Genomic DNA, 26,017 nt, shown 5'->3' on the forward strand with positions numbered 1-26,017 from the left:
CTGCACCTCTAAGACTGGCTCTGAGAGCAAGAGAGGGGGAAGAAGAAGAACGTAGTTTGTGTTAAAGAAAAACATCACTCCCCCACATCTCGCGCCTGGACTGTGGTGTCTGCAGCACAGACAGACAGCGGGACAGAGCTTCTCTCTGGCTTTTAGTTAGTTTTAGCTAGCTGAGGCAGAGGAGTTCCCTGGACCTTTGTTTTTTCCCTTTTTTCCTGGATCGGTGCAAGCCTGCTCTGGACTGAACACCCAGCCAAACCCCGGGAGCTCACGTCTGTGGCCCACCGGGGCCTGGGCCTCGGCACTTTCCAGCGCCGGAGGGACTGATAAGAAACTGAGCGAGCTGTTCACCACATGAAAAGGACCTTTCTTCCTAGACTTGCCATCCCATCGAACAGCAAGAGGTTTTATTATTATTTAATATTACTCAATTTCTGTTAAATAAACAGCTTTTTCCACTTCTCTCCAAAGAATTTTTTTCTTTCTTTTCCCGGACCAGAAAGTGAAGAGGGGCATTTCCCTGGGGAAATCCCCATTTAGAGTTTTCCTCCCTAATTTGCCCTAAACTAAGACACCTGGACAGAATGTTTGCCAACAGATCCAGATATTTTCTGTCCCACAAGAGTATTTGAGTCACTTTTTGACTCAACAATTTGACCCTGTTAATATGACCGCTGGATGAATTTTGAAGTGGGCTTGGAGAATCATTTCCGGAGGTGATTACCGAATCCTTCACTGATTGTTTTGTTTCTGTTTGTTTGCTAACTATGGGATGCTGGTGCAGTGTTTTATTAAATAATAGCAGTTTTATATTACATATGTTATTCATAATGTTTAAGATTTAATTGATTTTTAACTGCTATAAGTTCTTATTCATTGTGTATATGGTTTTGTGTTAATGTTGATGTTTATAACAGAAGTACATCTCATTTTTATTTTTTTTTAAGAAAACAGGGGAGATTGATGCCCTAAAAGCATTTAATTAGTGTAATTTATTAACTTCAAAGGGAGAAGTGTCTGTGTTTTGTTGGCAGGTTCAAAAAGGTCACCTGTCCATCTGACCAGACTGTGTGCCTCTGAACACACGAGATCCAGTGAACAGAGAAGTCACCACACAGCCTTGGTACTCCAGACATGGATCAGAAGTGGACCTGTCGGGACACAGTTGTGTCTGAACACTATACTGACAGTTGCCAACAGAGATTTTATGTTGTTATTATGATGTTGTGTCTCTACCAATTTTTCAGTTATATTCTGTTTTAAGATTTAGAAGGATCTGAAGAACAACTTGAACATCAAAGCCTTCAGTCACTGATCAGCTGCCAGCTGACATCACGGGAGCAGTGAACGTTCCAGGACTGAATCGTGCTGGAGAAATTCTGTAGAAGACCTAAGAAAAGTGTAGAGACTCTATCTAATTGTATATAAAGGGAAGTGTAGTTGTGTGTTTACCCTTTCAGCAAATTGCTTTCACGCTTAGACTGCATATATACCAAAGCACGTGTGTTAAAGGTAGTTAGATAATAGTTTAAGATAAAGTGTTTAGCCTGTGTAGTAATTGCTATGTTAGTATAGTCTTTTTGCTCTTAGCACAAGTACATGGTTGTGAGGAGTTTGAAGGCATGTGCTGCTTGGATCTTGCTGATCATTCAGCTTCCATCCATAAGCAACTACAACAGCTGCAGGATGGGTTACATGCCCTGAAGGAGGATAGTGACCCCATTGGAAGTTGGTTCACCAGCTGAGGCATCACTGGATGGTTGAAGTCTCTTGTGCAAGAAGGGGGATGGACTTTACTTATAGTGTTAATTGGGATGACGGTCTAAGTTGTATGTTATCTTATCCAAAGCCTGGTTTGTGCAAAAAGAGAAAGGGGGAATTGTTGCTATATTTTATGTATTAGTAAAGGCCTGTATGCACAAACCAGTCTTTGACATAAGTAGTGATATTAAAGGCTAAAGTCCTTGAAACCTTCATGCAGAAGAGAGAGTAAAGTAAAACAATATCCTTGAGTGTAAGAGAAAAAATGTGAACTGTGTGTGTTAGCCAATAGTAGCTTGCTCTGCCTGCAGACCCTGTAGAACCCTATAAAAGGTGTGCTAAAGATAGAAATAAACGGCATTCACAATTACTTCTGTGAAGACTGGTGAACAGCTCGGGGGTCTTTCAATAGCTTGGCTTCATCAATGGATGCCTCTGTTAAAAACTACAGTTTGAATACTTCATCCCCCCATACATTTCTCATAAATTAAGACATATTTCAGTATATCATTGTCCATCTCCATAGTACTATTAAAAAAAAAAACAAACAGCTTTTTTAAGGCATCTCTTTATCTTCTTTCCATTTGAGGCTTGACTCTTTCTTTTACTGACCTTGGTGTTTTCATGTTGTCTTTTTATGTGCCATCACTCCTTTTCTCTCCCTGGAGAGAACAAAGTCTGCAGGTCTCATCTGTGTAGTGAAAGAATTAATATCTTTCCCAGTGGCTACAGCAGTCACAGTGTTAGATTTCAGGCCACGAAGAATGGAAGAACGCCTCCCTCCACCCGACAGACATGGCCTGGAGACATCGGTGCGAGCCGGAGGAGGAACTTAGTTTTGGCAAGATGTCAGTAGCCGTGGTGGCCTGGCCTAGACTGGGGCCAGGACCCCGCAGCCTCCATCCCCTGCCTGGGAGCTGCTGGGGTCCAGCCTGGCCTCCCCCATGCCACGCAAGCCGCAGGAGAGTGGGGCCAGCCCCATCTGAGCTCTGTTACCTTTTGAAGCCAGAAGCAAAAGAAAAAGAGTTCCCGGGCTTGTAGTTTTTAAAAGGTGGAATTCACAGAGGCAGACCTGATTTCTAAATAGTGCAAAATGTTGTCAGTTCTCAGAACTAGCCAACTATTGGCCTGTCCTAGGCACAGAAGTTCCCAACAGCTCCTCTTAAAAAATTCACTTCCATAAGTGTTTTTTTACGCCTTTCCCAAAAGTCAATCAATGTGAAACTACCACACACATATATTATGCTGTGCTGGTTTTGGATTGTCCTGGTTTAGGGCAAATTTAGGAGAAAACCTCCAGTGGGGCTTCCCCCCCCCCCCGGGAAGCAAACCCACGTGGCCCTTTTCTCCCACCCCCCAACCGGTTCGGGAAGAGATTTCTCTGAGAGAAGTGGAAAAAACCTGTTTATTTCACAGGCACAGCACTACCCAGCACAAAAATGAATGATATCAAGTTACAAAACCTTTCGCCCTTCAGAAAAGATGACAAACTTCAGAGGGTCTCTTTCCTGTGGGTGTTCGCTCTGTTATCAGTCCCTCTGGCGCTGGAAAATGCCGCTGCCCAGGCTGGGCTCCTGGTAGTCCACGGGTGCAAGCTCCCGGTGCTCCCCCGAGTCTCCAGTCTAAAGCAGGTTCGATTTGTTTCAGAAAAAGAGAAAGAAAACAGTCTAGGAAGACCTCTCTGCTCCGGCTAGTTGGAAAGCCAAGGCGATCTGTGTCTTGTCTGTCTGTGCTGTAGTCAAAACTCCCGATGCGGGGGGAGCAAGTACAGTCTCTGATAACAGACTCGGTGCTTCTTTTTCACTCACTTTTAGTCTCAGATGGAATTTTAAGAATATAAAACCTGTCTCTGGGTTAGGTGGACGAATGGGGATACAATTTAACATCATAATCAACCCAGGACATGGATTAATTGACATTTGGTGAGAAGGGAAGAAGCCACCCATAGAAATTATTTTTCTGAGAGAAGCTGGTAAGAGCTTCCTCTGTGCCTGGAACAAAACAATAGATGGCTATCTCTGAGAACTGACAACCTATTAAACCATTTAGAAGCTGGGTCCACCTCTGTGAGATTCACATTTTAAAAATGAGCAAACCCAGGAAATCTCTCTCTTGCTGCCAATCTTGAAGAGGTAACTGGGTTCCGGTCAGACTGGTCCCGCTCTGCAGCAGCCCATGCTGGGGAGGTTGGGCTGGGCCACGGCTCCTAACATCTTGCCAACACTAAGGCCTGCCTCCACTGCTGGCCTGGGACAAGTGGGGTCCTCTGGGCCCCAAGAGTAGATCTGGGCTGGGTCTCCCACCCCAGTGTGGCCAGACTGACCTGCAGCTCAGCTGAAAATCCTGCCACTGCTGAGTTTCACCAGAAACTGCCTGGAGATCCTAGCTTCCCACCCAGCACAGCCCCAAAGAACTTTCATCATAAGCAGCTTTGGCCGCAGCCCAACAGAGATCATATGACTACCCACAGGCCTGGGTGAGATACTAACTCTCACTGCACAGATGAAACTTGTGAAACATTGATCCTCTCTCAAGTGGGAGAAAAGGACAGAGTGAAGACAGATAGAGAAACAACATGAAGACACCAAGGTCAGTAAAGAAGGAATCAAGTCCCAGATGGAAGGAGAATGAGGAGATGACTTAGGACGGGTTGAAAATTCTTTTGGTAAGGCCATGAAGATGGACTATGATACACTAGAATATCCCCTTTAATTACAGAAAAAGCACGAGGGGATGAAGTGTTCAGACTGTAGACATGAGCAGAGGTATCCATAATGAAGAAAAGCGGATGTTGAAGCAGCTGTGATCCCATGAGAAGTTTGAAGAGGGAGAGATGAGAGTGATGATGACCCTTTGCCCCCAGGGAAAGAAGAAGACCTCTATTCCTAGAGATGAAGATGATTTCAGACATAGATTGATACACAGAAAAGACTCCACAACTCATTAAAGTTGTAAAGTAGATATGTATTAAATCCAGCACCGGGCATATGTGGGATCATTCCCAAAGGCATATGCGCTGAGTGTAACAATCATTTCCCTTTTATTATGTACAATCTAGGATTATGCAATACGCCTAATACATATTCATTCCCTAACCCCGTCTAGCCTCGCTTTGTACGGTAATTAGCTCCAGGTCCTGTCTGCTCTTGCGCTTGCGCCTCCCCAATTTGAGGGTCATCAGTGGTCTTTGATGAAGGTTTCCAAGCTCTTATTCACATCTGAACTTTTCACCTTTCCTCTTCACGCATGCTCCCCTGGCCCCTTGGTCATACTTCAAGCCTCAGGAGTAGTCCTGGCCAGTTTTGGGGTCTAACCAATCCTTTTATTTCAGTCTCCTTGCATTCTTGTCTCCTCTCATCCTGTGTTTGGGTTATAACTCTTTCCTTATCACAAGAGTCCTGCATTCTTTCACACTATTTTGCTAGCATGGCAGATGTTCATCCTGCTTTTGAAAGCATAGCAGAGGTTACAGAGACAATATACATTTTCTACCAAGCAGAATACATTTTAAAAACAATATGCATTTCCAATTAAGGTATCCCTAATCAATTATTCCCTATGTATTCCCTATGTCTCTAACTCTCTTGCCTCAAATAAAGAGAACCTTCACTTTTAAACAGATCATCCTTAAAATAGTAACCCATAAGTTTAACATGGCCCATAAACGCAGCTGTGGGAAGGCTCCATGAGATGGGAGGAACTTCACGATTGCAGATTTTCTGGACAGCTGCTATCTGTGGAAATTAAAAAGCCATGAGAGAACTGTTTCTTGTGGAGAAGTCTCCATAGCATGGCGAGAGAAACTCATCTCCCTACAAGAACTGATGAAAGACTATTGTAGAGGTGGTAACTGATTGAAAATCTCAGGTTTTGTCTCTACGTTGTCAGTGGGAAAGAAAAGGGATTGTGGGGAGGGGAGGAGGTGTTCTGAAGATTTTTTTTCTGATTTTTATTATTCTTTTAGTTCTGTAAATATAGTTTTCTTTATACCTTTTAAGTTTTGAGCCTGCTTTGCCTTCCTCAATTCATATCTCACAGCAGGAAATGAGTAAATAATTCTAGTAGGTGCACTGGCAATTTTAGCCAGCGCTAAACCCACTACATTATTTGGTGCATTGTCTGGGAAACTCAAATTGGTGAACCAAAACGGCTACATATGCCTACTATTTTTTGTCTCCCATCTGTTTCAGAAGTAGAATTTCTGTGTAGATAATGTAGGTGTTTGGAGAGACTTGGAGGCACTCTCACAGACATGCTTGAGCTCCCTGTTTTCTAAGAGAGAAGATCCAAGCTCAGAGATCACAAAAAGCACAGACGACTGTTACACTATATTAGGAACGGCAGAAAGTACAACAGACTCTCTGGCTCAGTTGCACAAGAGAGCAAATATTATTATTCCAGATCTTCTTTTATAGACAGGTCTGAGAAGGTCCGAGAGGTAAAACTCTCAATAGTCATGAAACTAACAGCTCACCATCACTGGTCAATTGGAACACCACCCCTTGACTGTTTCTTACAAGTAAACAACAAGGATCTAAACAACACCTGCAAATGTTGTTGTCTTTCCCCAAGGACTGTTTGGATTCTTATGCTTTCTCAGGCCAGAGTGAGAACCTTGTGTGACTTAGTTTAATACAGGCTCTGTGCTCCCTGACTGCTTTCAGCATCCATAGAAGACATCACAGCATGGTGCTAAAGTATGCGTGCGCTAGCCCTTGATAAATTGGTGCAAACAGCAGTCCCGCCACCCACTAGTATGGACTGAGCCTAATGGTGACTGTGTTCCTGCTTTTCTATCTCCACCTGGGTGTTGCTTCAGGATCCCCTGGTTAGCAATGGCATGAAACAAATTTACTCTTTGCATTTCAGCTGTGGTTTTGTGGTTGTTCCAACTGCCTGTCTGTGTTGATTCACACATTTGGTATAGTTGGCAGGATCTGGGAACAACCATGCCATGACTAAGGAAAAAGTCAGGAACTGGGGAGGCTGTAATGGCGATTCTCCACATTTTTAGATGGCCGAGCATTGAACACTGGACCCTGTGGCTGCTTTCCTAGGGACAATGGCTCTGCTGGAGGCATGGCCTGAAATACATGGCCTGAAATATATGGTGGGGCAGCAGTTGCCCCCCAGATGACTGAGTCAGCTATGTATGAATTACTGTGGAAAGAGGCATGGAAGTCTGCTCACAAGTTAGTGGGGGGATTGTGCTGGTTTTGCAATATTTGATTTTTGGTGAAGAGGGAAAAAGTCAGCTACAGAAGTGATTCTCTCTGAAGAGCTGCTGGCAGCTTCCTCTGTGCCTGGCAAAACCAATCGCTGGCTAGCTCTGAATATAGGCACACTGCTAAGCCAATTACAAAAGCTAGTAACGCCTCAATGAAAACATATTTAAGAACGAAAAACCGTGGGGAGCTCTTTTGCTCCCTGCTCTCTGCAGAGGAGTGGCAGGACCAGCTGGACCCCCCTCCCTAGTGGGCCTGGCTGGGGCCCCTTCTGAGAGGGGGCCGCTGGATCTTGTCTCAGCGCGGCCTCCAGGCCACACTGCTGGGGGCCATCCTGGTACCGTGAGCACCCATGCTGCCAGGACCAGGGCCAAGAGAGGCCCCACCACCATTCTGGTTCAAGAGCAGCCACAGTTGTCTCGGCATGGCTCGCAATGGATTTTATTTACTTAGCCGCTTCTAGCCAGCCATACTGAGAACAGAAAGACAAAATCAGCAGCAGCAGCTTTTCTTTTTTTGGCATCCAGCATGAAGAAAAGGCATGGAGTAGAGCCAGCAGCCTGCACGGCTTGCACAGTTCAAGTGGACACCACGTTACCAATAGAGAGAAAACCACAGCGAGCGATTCCTCAGTTGTGGAGCCTGGACAAGATTAATCTTTCAGTGCTGCAGAGCTCTATAAAAACTGTTTCAATTGATAGAACTTGAGAACAAACAAACCTATGAACACAAATTTTCTCTTGAGTCAGAGAAAAGGAAAAAGTGAGGATGCATGAGGAGAGCAATATGGTCGATACAAGAGAGAGAGGGGGAGGAGGAGGTGCTCCGAGTGTTGGAGCTGAGATTCTTCTGCAAGCCGTAGTGAGGATTATAATACACCAGTTTTCCTGTAATTCATGAAGTGTGGGGGGGATGCAGCATTCACCCCACAGCCCATGAGAAAAAGGAACTCGTGCTGGAGCTTGTGGATGCTGAAGAGCTGTGATCTGGTGAGAGTCTTGAATAGAAAGAGAGAGAACCCTTGCTTTCAGAGATAGAGGAAGAGGACTTTTGCTTTTATACTAGAACAACTCATCCTTAAAATCTGCACCCTATAAACTAAATGGCTCACAAAAAGCAGTTGTGTGAAGACTGCAAGCCATCAGAGGGACTTCATGTTGCAAGCAGATTCTGAGTGGACTGTTGACTTGATCTTCTCGAGTGTGGCCCGGCTAGCTCAGTGATGAGGTTTCTCTTCACTCGAGTTTCGAGCCAGCATATGTTTGTGGGGTTCACTGATTTCTTTCAAGAATTCAAGTCTATAGAGCGAGTAAAGAAATCGGGGGGGACTCTCTCTCTGGTTTGCATTCCACAGTTTATTTCTGTGAAAGGGAATCCAAAGGACGAGAGACAAAAGGTTTGGGGTCTGGGGGGTCTCTTTTAACAAGGTTTCTCGGAGGGTGGGAACATCAGAGAAAGAACCAATTATTTTTCTCAGTTAGTACATCTTACAAACTTTCTACAAATCAAGGTTACACACACCAAGATAAGAAATAACAGACACCAACTTCTTCAAATGCCCACAAAGGTGTAGGAGTATACTCCACAGAGGGGCAGAGGAGGGGAGAGAGGGAGGGGGGGCTTGGTTTCCTGGCAACACAGGGGGGAAAGAAAGGAAAGGCAAGGTAAACATGCCCTCTCAGCTTCCATAGCTCAGAGGCATTCTGGGACGGGAAAAACAAAGTTAGAAACTTCCGTGTTGAAAAGAAGGGTCTCTCTTCTCCCAACCCCGTGCTTTCCTGGGCTAAAGAAACTTCAAGCAGCTGGAAATGCCAGCAGGGTCCTCTCTTTACTCTATCCGGCCTCTCGCCGTAGAGCTGAGGAGAGAAACTTCAGTAACCATGGTAACTTGACACCAGGTAAACAGTTAGGAGCAAGAGAAGCTGGGGGGGAAATCACAACTAAAAGATGGGAAAAGATACATTTCAAGCTATCAACTACAACAGACTGTTAGCCATGAAAATTAAAACCGGGTTGGAAAAGTTCACAGAGAACTGTTTCCCATAGGAAAGACACCATTGCATACCAAAAGAGACTCCTCTCCCTAAGTGAACTGAAGAAAGATCTTAAGAAATTGATGCCTATATAACTTAGGTCAAAGTTACAAGGTGCTTATATAGCTTGAGTTATAAGATATCAATATAACTTGGATAATGACTTTTATATATCTATATAACCTGATATCAATATAACCTGAATCATAGCTTTTTAGACTTATATAACCTGATATAAATAACTTTCTATACAATGTAACGCCTAGCATATGGTTAACTAGTTGCTTAATGCTGAATAGACAAAAAAAAGAAAAAAAACTCACCAGGTGGATAGTTTCAGAGATAGATAAGTATAGTCCTTGTTAGATAGATAAGTATTTGTCCTGGTTTAGGGCAAATTTGGGAAAGAACCTCCAAACGGGGTCCCCCCATAAAGCAAATTCAAGCAGCCCCTCCCCCAACTGGTTTGAGAAAAATATTTCCTTGAAGAAAAGTGGAAAAAACTGTTTATTTAAAATAAATTGAATAATATGAAACAATAAAACCTCTCGCTGTTTGATGAGATGGCAAATCCAGAAAAAGTCCTTTTCATGTGGTGTAGCTCGGCTCGCGCAGTCAGTCCCTTCAGTGCTGGAAAGTGCTGAGGCCCAAGCTCCAGTGGGCCACAGGCGTGAGCTCCTGCGTTTTTTCTGGGTTTTCAGTCCAGAGCAGGTTTGAACAGATCCAAGAAAAAGGAAAAAAAAACAGTCCAGGGAACTTCTCTGCCTCAGCTAGCTAAAAACTAACTAAAAGCAAAGGAGAGCTCTGTCCTGCTCTCTGTCCATGCTGCAGATAACACAGTCCAGGAGAAACCTACGGGGGAGCGAGTGCTGTTTCTGAACACAAACTGCGCACTTCTTCTTCCCCCTCCTTTGCTCTGAGAACCGGTCTTAAAAGAGCAGAACTTAATATGTAACATAAACAAGGCGATTGGGGATACAAGCATCATAAAGTCACCCCAGGACATCACCTAAACCAGGACAATAGTGCTAATGACAAATTGGCAAATGTAAAGCAAATTAGCTACAAAATAAAGAATTTAGACCAGTTAAGACCAGACAGACCAAGGAACACCATAACTGCACATGCTCCGAAGACAAAGTTGAAAAGTTCAAATGCAAAGAAGACTGGAAGCCTTTATCAAAGATCCCCAATGACCCCCAAATTGGGGAAGCGCAAGCACATTACAAAAGAACTATTTATGAGATCATACCATGTAAATTAGTTCCGGCTCATATATGATGATGTTATAATGACATAGTAACACTAAGCAATACTTATTGTATAAATATACCACAGCACTTGACATAGGTGGGTGAGTTAGGAGGGAAAATCCCCCTCATCTCCAGCACTGCAATAAACAAATACCTGGTCTATAGACACTGGTTTATGGGGTTTTATTTCCAGCCTATCTTTTGGGCATCAATATAACAAACTGACTAAAAATCCTATATTTTTTCTCCCTGCACTGTCGATGGGCAGGAAAGAAGGGCTGGGGTGAGGGGGGAAAGGTGTTCTAAAGGTTTATTTTAATTCTCATTATCCTCTTTTAAGTGTGTTAATAAATCTTTTTTTTGTTATACTTTTTAAAGTTTTGAGCCTGTTTTGTCCTTCAAGTGTTTTTCTCCTAATCCTTATCTCACCCCATGAGGTTTCTTTTTCCCCTCCTCTGCTTAACTATAGCCAAAGAGAATGAATAAATGATTTTTGTAGGTGCACTGGTGTTTCACCAGCATCAACCCATCACAGCAGGTCGTTAATTACCAGTACTGGCGGCACACATTGCTAACAAAGGCAAAAATATGGGAAAATGTCTCAACTACCCAAGTTTGTGCTCTTATTAAGAACCCTTCATGCGATCCTGAGGAATGGAATGGAAATATTTGGACAGAATCCTCAGACTCTGAGACTGAGTTTCAGCCAGACATGGCAGATAAAGAGCTGGTAGAGGCAAGTCCCCTCATACAAATGGAGGGGCAGCAGGATCTGATGGATGGAAGGGTACAGGTCACATGGACCTATATCCCAAGAGAGTTATGGGAATTTTTAGAGATGTATTGGAAGAAGAGCAGAGAGCATACTGGCATGGATTTTACGAGCTTGGGATGGTGGTGCTGCATCTAGTCACTTATTAGTGAGTGAAAAGGATCTATTAACTCCTATAGCCACTGATAATAAAATCCAACAGAAGTAGGCTCAGCTATGGAATATCAGGGGTCCTGAGGGGATATTGCTGCACCTACACTGTATCACTGGCTGTGTGCAGCAGCTTTAATGGAACACACAGATACTGATGAGTTAGTGTCATCCCTCAGAAACTGGCGCACAATGGAAGAAGGTATGGGAACTGACAATGGTCAAATAAGAGATTTTTAGGCTTCAGGCATTAGCTTGAGCCTGTGTGAAACTAAGTCACACAAGGTTCTCATTGTGGCCTGGGAAATCATAAGGAGGAATCCAAACAGTCCTTGGAGAAGGAAAACAACCTTTGCAGATGTTGTTTGGATCCTTGTTGTTTACTTGCAAGAAGGAGTCAAGGGGTGTTGTTCCCAACTGACCAATGATGGTGATGTGTTAGTTTAATGACCAATGAGAGTTTTACCTCTCAGACCTTCTCAGACTTGTCTATAAAAGAAGATCTGGAATAATAAAATTTGCTCTCTTGTGCAACCCAGAAGAGAGTCCATGTAGTGCTTTGCCATTCCTAATATAGTGTGACAAGAAAGCATTTGTTTACTGTGGCAGATGGGGATGGCTCAAGCCCTAACCAGAGGATCCAATCCTTACAGAGCAGTAGTAACGAAAAGTAATGTGATAAATATAACATTGGATAAAAATTCGTGAAAGAGAATAAAGAATTATATGTTATATTTGTAATACTGTAAAGATACAAAATGTAAAATAATCCAGAGATTTCTTCCCAAGTCAGGCAGTAACGATCAACAGCAACGCTTACCAACACAAAACAAAGGGCAGGACACAAGCCAAAAAATCAGACAATGAGAGTGGCCCGGTCGAGATATCCATCTGCTCCGCACCCAGACTGGCCACTCCACCCCGGCAGGTGCAATCAGAAAACACTCGGAGCCATTCCGCATGTGAAAGGGACTCTGCTCCGTCGAGATATCCATCTGCTCCCGAACCCAGACTGGCCACTCCACCCCGGCAGGTGCAATCAGAAAACACTCGGAGCCATTTCGCATGTGAAAGGGACTCTGCTCCGTCGAGATATCCATCTGCTCCCGCACCCAAACTGGACGCCCCATTCCGGGAAATGCAATCAGAGGACATTCAGAGCCTCTCACATGTGAAAGGACTCTGCTCCACCGACCATTGACTCAGCTCAACGGATCCGGAAAGTCTATTCAAACACCTTTGTTGGACGGTGCTTACTCCGGATTTTGCCCCAGGATACGAAAACCCCTATAAGAACCCCGGACTGCAGCACATACAGCGTGAATTTGGGAACTTGGTACCTCTGGGTACAGACCCCTGTCCACCCGGCGCTGCGTTGATCTATTTATTGTAGTTTTTTCTCTCGTTACTGGTGCTTGAAATTGTTTTATAAAAAATCGCTTTTTATTAACCTAATTTTGCCATTGCATTTATAACAGTAACAAAATGAAGTTTCTGAAAGGGGCATCTGATTAATTGAAACCCCTGATTACATCAACAGTCATGAATGCTACTGGTAACATAAGTGCTTTAACAAATGTCTTGAGGGATATTGGAGCTACAGCCTCAGAGCCATCTGTGTGAGTAGTGAAAGAAAATAAGTCGGCAAAGCCGAAGAGAGTCACCGCATGGGTGACAAGGAAACAAATGTGGAACAATCTTGTGCAAGCCAGTGTTCCACAGTCAGAAGTAGATGGAATTACAACATCAGAAATGTTTTGCTGTTGGCAAAAGTTAGTGCCTAGTAAAAAAATAATCCTCCCACCACCCCCCCTGCTGCCTCAAAATACTGCAACTCCTGGCAAATGCCGAAATAGTGAGAGCAGTGGGGTAGTGGGTTGCCCCAAATTGCCCCAATTAAAGAATATATATTGGGCACTGATGTGCTGGCAGGATGAACAACTGAAACACTATATGATCACTTTTATTTTGGGACTTCACAAGCAGGATTTTCCATTCAATCTATGACTGTTTTGCGTGGGTTCCCAAAGTGGGATTCTGTTGTGCTGCCAGCACCTGCTGAGGTGGTAAATGGAGAGCAGAGCAGTATTGCATTCCAGGGGGTGAAGAGGAAATTACTCATATGACTCAGGCACTCCAACAAGTTTGGATCACTCCATGCACCATGACTGCTTTTAACCACCCTATTTGGCCTGTTTGAAAACTGGATGGCACTTGAAGAGTGACTGTTAATTACAGAGAATTTAATAAAGTCAACACTGGCATTGGGCCAGTGTCAAACCATGACACCCTCTCACTTGCAGTTACAGTACAAGACATGATTACCCTCATGGGAAAAATCAGCAAAAAATTTACAACCTCAGAAGGTGGTAACAGATCTTGCTAATGCTTTGTCTTTACCTGGCAGCAAAAGCTGTATATCTTTCAGGTTGCCTCAGGGATGTAACCACAGTCCTTCTGTTTGCTGCCAAATGGTGGCAGCTGATGTAGCGCTGTGGTCAGGTGCTATCATTTTTCACTGTTATATTGATGATCTATTGATTATGGTAGAGTCACAATAAGAAATTGAGGCAGCTGCTGAATTGCTGAAACCCCACTTACAGGAATGAGTCTGGGCAATTAATCCAGAGAAAATAAGGGGCTCTAGTATTACTGTGCATTTTTGGGGGACAGTTTGGCATGGGCAGATTAGAGAAATACTGAACATGGTACAGCAAACAGTCCAGCAATTCTCTGTACCAACCATGGTGAAACAACTGCAAACTATCCTGGGGCTTTCAGGATGCTGGAGAACTTTCATTCCACAGCTGGTGGTACTAATGTGCTCTCTGCAGAAAACGACTGATAAGAAAGTTGTTTGGCAATGGGCCAAGCAACAACCAGAAGCCTTTGATACTTGCAAGAATGCTTTGATTATGCTCAATTGTACACTCCTAGGCAGATATCCTTTTGAAGCAGAAGTAACAATTTGTGTTGGTTTTGCATTAATTGTTTTTTGGTGAAGAGGGTAGGAGCCAGTCATGAAAGTGATTTTTTTTAAGAGAAGCTGCTAAGAGCTTTCTCCGTGCCTAACAAAACCAATCAGTGCCTGGTTCGAATATTGACAACCTGTTAAACCAGTTAAAGAGCTGAATACGCCTCTGTGAGATTCACATTCTAAGACGAACAAGCCCGAGAAAAAGCTCTTACTTCCGGCCTTTGAAGAGAGAAGTTCTCCCTCCCTTCTCCCGGCGCGGTGGCCGGACGAGGGGGAGGAGGCTGCAGGGCCCCAGCCGAGGCAGGTAACAGGCCGGCCTGGCCCCTGCACGGCCGGGCCGGGCGGGCTCTGCCACGGGGTGGGGCCCCTTCCCGGGGAGGTTGCTGGGCAAGGGGAGGGGAGGCCATCGGCCGCAGAGTCCTGGCCTGCCTGCTGAGATCCTGGCACAGTCCCCCCAGCGCGGCCTGAAATACATCACCTCTAGTCCTCCGCCGCTGCCTGGAAGAGATCGCATGGGCCTTCGCAGGCCCTAGGCGAGATATTAACTCTTTTAGTGCATAGATGAGACCTGAAACACGGCTCACTATTTACATTTTTTTTATAAAGGTTTAATAAGGCATAAAAGGGACAATATCCAGTGCTGGGTTGCTTGGCCATCTGCCAAAAGCACACTGTTAGCTTGAAACGATGTTATTACATAAGTTTACATTACATGGGTTAAATGCATATTCATGAGAGTTATACATATTCAAACATTCCTGTGAATTTAGTTGTTCCAGGAATTCTTTTGCTTAGTTTTAATCTCTGACTTGTCTGCATGCCATCTTGTAGATTAAATCAATATATTTTATTTCCTCTCAAGGCTCCATTCTGTTGTTTTGACACTTCCTGATAACCAGAGAGTCAGTAGTAAATTTTTCTCTTGGTGTCCTGGTTCTTGTCACTGTTATCATTCAGATAAGATGATCCACAAATGTGAGAAACAACATAGCTATTTCACATCATTACCTGAGTTAGCTACACAAATAAAAGCATTTTAACATTACACAGTCTATTTTAATATTATGCTAAGGCCTTAGATAATATATGTTTATCACACTACTATTTTTATAAGCTATACGGTGCATACATAAGATGGCATTATACTATATCAAAAGGCAGTTAAAAGGAATTAAAAATTGCACCATATCAAAATGTTTGTGGTTAATAATAACTTGCAAAAGCTACTACATAAATGTGAAAGCAAATACTATACTTTCATTTATAACAGAAAATATGTCATAAAAATCTATCTTCTGAGACAAATTTTTTAAACAATTATCAAGGAACCTGAAACAGAGAAATTAAGAATTAGGAATGAAGCATCAAGAAATGCTTTGACTAAAAGAGGGGGGGGCTGAAAAAAACACATGAAATGCTTACTGCTCCCACAAGAGCAGGAAGAGGGCAAGACTACAAGATAAGATAAGGAGCTAGAATACGCAAACAGGATGCAAGGACAAAGGCACCACAGGATAAGGGGATTCGTTGGACCCCTAAGCCCGGAGAAATGGTATCAAAGTCCGAAAGGTGGTCAAAGGACTAAAAGGAGCATGCACAAGGAGACAAGGTGAAAAGTTCAACTGAGAGGAAGATCGCTTACTTCAGCCCCAAAGGCCCCCAGACAACCACTGTGGACCTGATTTTCTGAGTCTGAGAGAGTTTTCAGCCTGTCAGTGAAAATTCCTCTTCCCAAGGGAGTTTCTTGAGAAAGTTTCTCTCTCAAGGACTATTTTTGTAAATAGTTTATAGTTCTCAAAACAATATTGTACAGCTGTGATGAGTGTGTTTTCTCTTGTTCCATCAGTGGGACTAGAGAGTTGTTGTTCCCTTTACCAATCATGTTAAACCTGTATCGAAACACCTTATAAAAAGGAGCCAAAAGGCTAAATAAAAAGCCCTTCTGATGATCCTCTTTCTGCTGTGGAACTGAACTCACGCTCCTTATTTTGTGTCCAACAGCAACAGACCACCAGAGTGACCAACAAGTAGCAGTGCACAGCTGCAAAGAGGTGTGGAGCTAATTTTAATATGAAGTGGGGACAGGCGGGGTTAGGAAATGAATATGTATTAGGCATACTGTGTAACCCTAGTTTGTAGAGAATAAAAAGAGAGGGGCAAGTCTCCAGGGTGTGCATGTCTTTGAAGGAGCTATCTCCTGTGCACCTCAGCACTGAATAAATACATACCTACTCTTATAACTTACTCTGTGGGTTATAGAGTTTTCTTTCCGCATATCAAACCACCTTTCTTTAGCAACAAAGTACAAATGCATGAAACTTAGATGGGTTATTTAAATCACTGTTAATATCAGGCAGTTACACAGAATTTTAAATGATTACTGAAATAATCAGCATGAGAAACATTGCTGAAGCATCATGTTTATTACAACACATGCAAAAATGGTTGAGGATTTTTCACTTAACCTTTTAAATTTCCAGAAATGTATATTGGGATCTGTCTTTAGCAACTTGTCTGGATTACTGTTATAAATACATATTATAATATTGGTTTTTTGCAAAATATTGAAATGGATATTATATATAATGTTAAAGTAACTTCGCTATAGTTTTTTTTCTGCTATTAACTAAACTTAGGTGTAGTAGCTGATATAGTTATACTTGTGGTAATTGAACTGCCTGCTTGGTTAGGATGACATCCAATGAACATATGATGAAGATTCCTGCTACTGATATGCCAAGTATCAGCACTTACTGTCTGAAGAAAGTATGGACTAAAACCCAAACTGAAGGTGATAATAAGAATGGACTAAAACCACAACCAAGAAAGGTGCAAGCTCTAAGAAGGCAGTCCCAAAGAGAAGCCATGCTAAACAGTTCTTGGAACATTTAAACTAGTTTGGAGAAAAGTTTTAATATGTATAATTGTTTATGAATATGCAATAGGATGATGCAATAGAAAAGGTATATAATGTCTCTGAAATAGCAGGTGTGCTCTTGCCTGAACACCAAGCACCAGGCAGTTAAACTTTGCTTTATCTTTGTCTCCTATTGTCCTTTATTAAACTTTTAAATTTGACCAGGAGAGTTAACCTCGTTTTTCACATTACCAAGTGGACACCATCACACTGCCTGTCTGAGTTTTGGCACTTTTTCCCTGGCAGACTAAATCCTGTGTTTCACATATGGGACTTGTTGCTAAGCGCACTCTTCCCACCAGGTTAGACCTTGGCAGACAGCTCATGAGAATGGAGAGATCCCCGTGTACTTAAAGCACATGAGCCTCTTGCAATGAGGTCCTCCTCAGCTTCTGATGCTGCTGTCCTGTCACCATCACTTCTGATGGCACTGGTAAGGCCAGCTTTCAAGTTTCACTTATTATCAGCAGACTAAGTTTAAGATCCTCTGTAGCAACAGTGATAGAAAAGACGTGTGATAATGTCTGTAGAAACAATTCTATGGATGAGGGTATGGGTGTTAACATCTTTGAAATGGGTCTTAATGTCTCTACTACAAGCAGCAGGTTTGTTGCAGAGCCCAGACAGCTTGGGTCCTGAGATAAAGGGTCTAAAGAAGCCTGAGTTTCTGAACTTTGGGGTAAAATACCAGGTGGTTCAGAAAGACTGTACTTTCCTAGTTCCTCAGACAACGAGGAAAGGAAGAGGGCAGCATGTCGCCGGGAGTTTAGGATCAAAGGAGGCTGGGTCCTCCAAAACCTCGAGAGAGAAAACCCCTGTGAGCATGTGCCCCAGTGGACTCTCTCCTTTTATTCGAATAAAGTTGCAGGACTCCTCTGTCTCCTTTATCCTGTCTCTTGTATCCTTTATCCGCGGCAGGTCGGGGATACCCCAGTCCCAGAATACAGCGCTGCGAGCATTGGATGTCCTTTCAAAGGATAAAATCTCGGCGGCACAAGCCCAAAAAGACATTTTACCGTTTATAATCTCGACGAGTGTGGGTTCCTTGCCACCACCAATCACGGGAGCCGAGAGTGGGACTGTGGAACACAGCAGCCCACTCAGAGAGGAGGCGGGGTCGCCCCGACCTGCCGCGGGACTTTTAAAGGCAGATTTGCTACAAACCTCAAAAAATCTCCCCTCCGGCAGTTGGGACCGGCCAGCCTCTGGAAAACCCAGTGCCACAACCACAGAGAGGTATGGGAGCGATTCCAAAGGGTAGACATCAAGTACATACCATGTTTGCAGCGAATAAATGCCCAAAAGGTGGTCCCGAGTTCTCAGAAACTACATATTTAATGCTTTTCGGCACTGCGCATGCGTCAGAGATAGTGCAGGGGGCAGTGGCGGGCGGGAGGGACAACCCAGCCGGCGAGGCCCTGGCTGCACCCCTCTCTAGGCCTTGGGAGGTGGAGCGCGCAGGGGGGCGGGCAGCACTGCCCGCCCCAGGGCTGGGCGGGATCCTCCCCGTGTCCCCAGAGCAGATCCTTGTAACGTGCGCGGCTCCGCCCGCGTCCCACCTGCCCTGGATCCCCCTTGAGTCCCAGCTGCCAGTCAAATCTACGTAAGGAGTGATGCTAACGCCCTCGGAACCCTTCACCCCGCCCGTGCCACCTCCTCCTGGTCTGCCCTCGGCAGGGGCGCTTTCCACGCCCCTTCCAGCCCCTGCACCGCCTCAGCACCGCCCACTGACGACGGCGGGATCGCCCGGCCCCTTCCCAACCCCCGAAAATTACGTCAGAAGCAGGCGTGGTTCCTTTCTCCCGTACCCAAAACCCAGCTGCAGGGGGGCCGACAGCAGCCGCGGTGGCTCTGCCACGAACGGTTGTACTGCAACCATGGCAACCACCACCGGGACAGACATCAACCGCAGCTGAGCCGGCAAAAGCTGCAGAGACAGCAGAAGCACCCACTCCGCAGCTGACCCAGCGCCGTGCGGAGTCCGCGAAGCCGGGACCGCCCGGCGTCCCCGCAGCAGCCCAGGAACAGCAGCTTATAGGAGCAGCAGCTTTTCTACCAGAGACAGCGACGCTAACAACAAAACAAATCCAAACCGCTTTTAACCACAGCCTGACAAACCAAACAGCGGTGCAGCCCCTTCTAACCACACATCCCGCAACCTACCTCACAGCAGGCATGGACCCAGGACCATGGGACATGTCAACACAGGCTTCAGCATCTCTGACACCGCTCCAACCGAGCAACCTGGAAACAGAAACCAAAGAACAGAACGGAGAAAACTCAAAAATAGGTAATACAAATTTGTCATTCAAAAATACAAACACTGAAGACATTATTACAATGTCTGCCGGTCAAGGCTTCCCTGTAAATATACCCTTGTTCCCACAAGCTACTCCAAATCTTTGGGGAATGGCAAGCAGCACCCCAGAATTTGGCACAACCACCCCAAGTGCCTGGTTTGATCCCTCATTCATGGGACAAACAATCAACTCCTTCTCTCGTCCATCCATCATCCCGTCGGTCAAATTTCCAAGAGAGTTCCTTCGAAAACTCTTTCTACCGCTTAGAGACCGTGCAAAAGACTTTTTTTCCACAAAATGCAGGATTCCCTCAGACGCCTTTTGAGACCTGATGGCGACGTGACCTCTATAGTCCCTATACCCTTCAGTCAGCGCCATCTTGTGGTCAACAAGACGTCCAACCTCCTATTGGAGCGCCACCTGTGGTGAATCCTTGTATTGCTTCCTCAATGCACTTTAATACAGGACCGCAGAGAATGACTTCCCTTCCTTACAAAGCGGGGGGGGGGGGGGGGGGGGGGGGGGAGGGATCAACGGGATGAACAGCGCCTTCAGGCTAAAAGAAGAGACATCCTTGCGAGATGCAAGCAGAGCTCTGGTATCATGTCCTCTGAGAGAGATGACGGGCTTGTCTTTACAAACAAGCTGTGGGTCTGCTGATAAGATGAAACTATCACTGAGAGATAACAGAAACAATGGGATGGATTCCATTGAAGGATGAAAGAGGCACTGAGGAAGCACCACGAATTCCACAAGAGTTAAGAATTAAGAAGGGATTATGCATTGGGGCAGGGGAGGTATCCCAGGTATCAGGCGTTCCGGGAAGTCTGTACCTCTCAAGTACCTCAGCCTATAGGGAGAGAAGGGACATACGGCCGGGAATTAGGATAAAAAGGGAGGCTGCACCCTCCAAAAATTTGAGAGACCCCAGGGGAATGTCCCATGGCCTCTCCCTTTATTTGAATAAAGTAGAAGGACTCTGTCTCCTTTTTGGACATAAACCTCTGGTGTTTGTGGATTAATTTTCCTGACGCCTCCAAGACATGTTGTAAGATTTGAATCCAATTCATCAAATTGGGCAGATATCAGGAGAAAAGCACTAAAGGAAGGAAATTTCAACATGGCAGAAACAGAAATCATGGCACTGCCAGTGAGATATGGCAGGCAAAATGCAAATCCCAGATGGGAGCCTTGACTCATGATGTCATCAAGGACTTAATGCAAGCCATAAGAGACAATGGGTTAGGCTCTCCATACTTCAATTATTGAGAGGCCTGCAGCAAGGTAGGCACACCTCAACACATCACAGCAATTCAAGCAGATATCTTGGGAGACATTCGGAAAACTCCTTGAGGCACAAGATGAGAGACTCGCAAGAACTCTTGCAGCGCTCAACATAACTCCACAAACCTGTCCAGGTGGATCAGTGGCCCCTGAAACAGAGAGCTTTTACAAACAAAATTTAGCTACAAAGAAAAGCTCATGTTGAGTAAAGTGCCTTTTTGTGTCAACAATATCAAAAATAAGTTAGAAAGCTTATGGATATTGAAGTTTAATTTTGCTATATTAGGAAATAAGAAGCAGTCTATTGCACTGAAGGTTCTATTATTTGTTATAGTCTCCGCTGCTTTTGTCTTTTATAGGTAACATGAAAAAAATAATAATTGTTATTGATTTTGAGAAGTTTAAAAATTTACTTTGTTTCACTTTTGCTGTTGATACATGAATGTTTTGAAAATGTTGTCTTGACTTCTTTAGACATTTGCTGCTGATGTATTCATTGTATGATGTAAATTTGTGGATTTTTTATGATAGGCATTGCTTATAAGGTATTATTACTGTATTTATAGCCGGCTTCTCATATGTTCTATCATTTTTGTTCTCTAATCGCAAAATGCATTTCTCTGAACAAGCTGTTTAGCTAATCCTGCACAGGTTTTTCTCATTCTCTAGCCTCTTTCTTTGTTTAAACAGTGTCTCTACATGACTCTCGTGGTTAGGTTCTTTCTCCCCTTGAACTGAAATTGATGAGAGGGAGGCTGTTTTTTCTCTTGTTCGGACTTGGTTGTTTATTCTTCTCTTATCTGCATTACATGTATACAAGGTACAAGGAGCTACATGCACTAAGATAGAAAGGCGCAAAATGGCTAACAAGGATTTTCTTCAAGGTCTTTTATATGTCCATTTACCCAATTAACAGATGCCAAGTAAATTATTTTTCTTAGTGACCCAATGACCCAATACTGGTGTGCTGCACTGCGGCATTCTCTATCCAATCACCTGCTACTACCCAAAAACCTCTAGAAGAAGAAGATGAAGAAGAAAGAAGAAGGAAAAGAGACAACACCCTAAATCCTCCATCTTGTCTTCTGTTCTCTAAACTACTTTAACTCCAAACTTTAACTTTTTCACCCAGTGACTCAAGAAAACTTTCTAATTTACACATTTACACTCCTAGCTTTTCTATTTAACCTTAACAGTTGTTTTCAGGATGTTATATGAAATTCAGTGCTTTCTTGGATGTCAGAGCCAGGTATCAGAGATAAGGGCACACTCTCTGTGCCTCTGACTCCAACAAAACAGGTTTGTTATGGATTTGATCCAAAGCAGCTTCATGATTTTTCAATATTTCCAATGTTAATCTTCAAGAGGAGCCAAATATTGGATGTTTGATTAGATTCTAATTGTTAAGAGTTTTGTTTTTAAACAATAAGTTAGGGACATCCTTCCAGTTTAAAGCCTAGGCCCTGGCCAGGCCTTGACTTTACCTTGTTGGGAAATTTACCAACAGACCCAGATGTTTTCTGCATCAAAACAATATTCAAGTCTCTTTGGCTTGACAATTTGACCTTATTAATATAACAGCTGAATCTACATTTAAAGTGGGCTTGGAAAATTGTTGTCTGGACATAATTTTCTAATTCATCACTGATTTGAGAGTTATCAGCTGTTGCAGACTCTGGGATGATAGTATTTTAGTAATTAATGATCATCTAATTTCGCATGTGTTATCAATTGTGTGTATTATCTGATTCCTAATTGCTGTAAGCTTCTTGTTTACTACATGTATTGTCTTGCTTTGATGTTTCTTCATGCTCTCAACAAAAGACATGAAGGGAGGAGGCAGAGACAATGCCTCAAATGCATTTACATAAAACACAGAAGTTGATCAGAAACCCAGAAATAGGGCAAATTAAAAGCTCATTTTTGCTAATAACCTAGGGCACAGGGTATGTTTGTGTTTCCACAGAAACTTCCACTAAAGTAGATTTCAGCAAAGAGCGTGAAGCTATATAAAGTACAGAAGCACATTGACAACTCCAAGAACAGAGAAGCAAGCACACAGACGTGAACTGCACTGAGACCACAGCTGATGACAAACATCTTTTGTCCCACATGCAAGAACTGTGAACCTTGGGTTTTATGCCAATGCAAAAAGTGTGGGAATTGTTAGTGTTGTAGAGCCTTGTTGGCAAGACCATGGTGTAGATCAGTGAATTGACAAGGCCATCAAAGCAGTGTTCATGGTTCAAAACAGGGAGGGGAGATGTTGGAACCCTGGGCACAGAGAATTTCATGCTTTCTGTGCTGGCAGGCACAGACCCACAAGAGAACATTGTGTTTGACCTGAGCCCATAGAAAAGGCTTCCAAAATTAATAGATAGAACTAAAACTGTGAGTGTGTAGTTTAAGCAGAATTGTGTTATATCACTTGGTAGAAAATTTAGACTTTAAGGTTTTTTAAATATAGTAATATGTATGCAACAAGATGGAGGGTTTAGAGCATTAACCTGCCTTGCTCTTCCTTCTTCTTCATGGTTTTGGGTGGTATTGGGTGATTGGATAGTAGAATCCACACTGTGGAACACAGGTGTTTGGTTATTGGGTTAAAAGTAAAAATAAAATAGGTGGCATTTGATAATTGGATAGTTTATGCTTTTATGCTTTTTTTATGTTTTTATCTCAATTTTTGGTCCTGAGGAAAAGAACTGAGCTATCAGTGTCGCACCCCGACAGACACTGTCTTTTCTTAGCATGATTTTCCATACAAAATGAGGACCCATCTGGTATCCTTCCATTGTCTGATGCTGGCACAGGGCAAGAGGAGCTGGAAGAGGCGCACCTCACCCAGATTTTAGGTGTCTAGCTCCCTTCAACACTGGCTGGCACTGGGCGATTGATGGGGTACCCGAGACTGTCCAGGAGACAGATGAAAGGCATACCAGGGTGATCCGTGAAGAGTCCACAGGAAAATACCACTAGAAATCTCACCAGTGAGTACTACTTTGCAGAGTAAAACATAGCAGGACACCCAGGGGGGACAGTAAAGGAAAGTCAAGGAAGGGTCTCGACTATAGGGATGACTATCCCGAAATACCTCCGAAGGGTCCTTTGGGAACGTGTTGAGATGGTTTGCACATTCTCCCAGAGGCAGTTAAGGACATGGGCACCCAGAGGGAGCAATAAGGGGAGTCAAGAAGGGGTCTCAGCAACAGAGGACAGATGGTGTTGATTTGGGAAAGGATTTCAATGTGAGTCCTTTTGTTATATAAAACACATATAACTGCATATATACCACTTTGGATTTTGGATTTCAATTAAGAATTGGACTTCATGTTTCTGAAAAGTGCTACAAAACCTGAATGGCAACTCACCAAATCCTGTGTTGTGGTTTTTCTCTAGAAAAACTGCACTTTAAAATCCTAACCAATTTGAGCATATACTAGGCAAATTCCTGTTTTGAATAAGTATTTTTAGTAACATTTGCAGTTATTGTGAGTTATTCTCAAAGCTAGATGACATAGAATTGTGATGTATTTGTTACATTTTTATAATCTTTGTAGTGAATCCATGATATTATTATATTGTGTTTAAAAGGTATATATCAAACTTTTAGTTGCCTTTCTGTAGTAACAGAATAAGATTAAGTTATGTTTTTATTTAATATAGATTAAGTGTTAATAGAATTAAGAAAAGTCAAGTTTTATTATGTTAAGCTTGAATGTTTTTAAGTTAAGTTTTATAACTTGGATATTATTTTAAAGTTAAGTTTTGTTATTTCCTTTTGTTATAATTAATTTTTATCAGGTTTAAATATTGTTTAATTTAAATTGTTTTATGTTTTATTGGAGACACTTGTCTAACCTGCAAAGTATAGTTATTTTCCTAGAGAGATGAAGATAGCTACAACTGAAACAGCTGTGATAGAACGCTGATGAACACCTGCTTGTGGATAGAAATGAATGCAGTCTGTAACACCCTTGACTTCATCGGGAGCTATATTGTTTGTTGCAATCTCTGCAGTTTTGTTTTTTATAGGTTTCTTATTTTTCAGTGTTTCCAGAATTTTAAGAAGATGTACCATTGCTGTGGATCAGCTGCCATGGGAGAGGCTTCAGATTGAGCCAACTGCTGCATGGTTTAATTGGTCTGGTACCTAAGGTTTCTGATCATTTGCTTTGTACAAATGCATTTTAACAGTTTGCTGTGCTGTAAGCATCTCATAGCTGCTACTATTAAGAACCTTGCTTCGAAAATGAGTTAAGAGACATCTTTCCAGTTTAAAGCCTAAGGCCCTGGCCAAGCCTTGACTTTACCTGGACAGAATGTTTGCCAACAGATCCAGATGTTTTTTGCACCAAATCAGTATTTGAGTCACTTTTTGACTTAGCAATTTGACCCTATTAATATGACAGCTGGATCAATTTTGAAGTGGGCTTGGAGAATCATTTCCGGAGGTGATTATCCAATCCTTCACTTATTTTTTTGTTGTTTCTGTTTGTTTGCAGACTATAAGATGCTGGTGCAGTGTTTTAGTAGTTAGTGGTAGTTTTATATTATATATGTTATTAACAATGTTTATGATTTGATTGATTTATAACTGCTATAAGTTCTTATTCATTGTGTATATGGTTTTGTGTTGATGTTGATGTGTATGACAGAAGTAAATCTCATTTTTATTTTTTTTAAGAAAACGGGGAATATTGATGCCTTAGAAGCATTTATATGAATGTAATTCATTAGCTTCAAGGAGAGAAGTGCCTGTGTTTTGTTGGCAGGTTCAGAAAGGTCACCTGTTCATCTGACCAGACTGTCTGCCTCTGAACATGTGAGATCCAGTGAACAGAGGAGTCACCACACAGCCTTAGTACTCCAGACATGGATCAGAAGTGGACCTGTCAGGACACAGTTGTGTCTGAACACTACACAGACAGTTGCCAGCAGAAATTTTATGTTGTTATTATGATGTTGTGTCTCTACCAATTTTTTCAGTTATCTTCTGTTTTAAGATTTAGAAGGATGTGAAGAACAACCTAAACATCGAAGCCCTCAGTCACTGATCAGCTGCCAGCTGACATCACTGGAGCAGTGAACGTTCCAAGACTGAATCGTATTAAATCGTAGTCTGTTTGTGAAGGAAATTCTGTAGAAGATCTAAGAGTGTAGAGACTCCATCTAATTGTATATAAAGCAAATTGTAGTTGTGTGTTTACCCTTTCAGCAAATTGCTTTCATGCTTAGACTACATATATACCAGAGCACATGTGTTAAAAGTAGTTAGATAATAGTTTAAGATAAAGAGTTTAGTCTGTGTAGTAATTTCTATGTTAGTATAAAGTATAAGCATT

This window comes from Poecile atricapillus, chromosome W (genome assembly GCF_030490865.1).
Source record: "Poecile atricapillus isolate bPoeAtr1 chromosome W, bPoeAtr1.hap1, whole genome shotgun sequence".
Lineage (NCBI taxonomy): Eukaryota > Metazoa > Chordata > Aves > Passeriformes > Paridae > Poecile > Poecile atricapillus.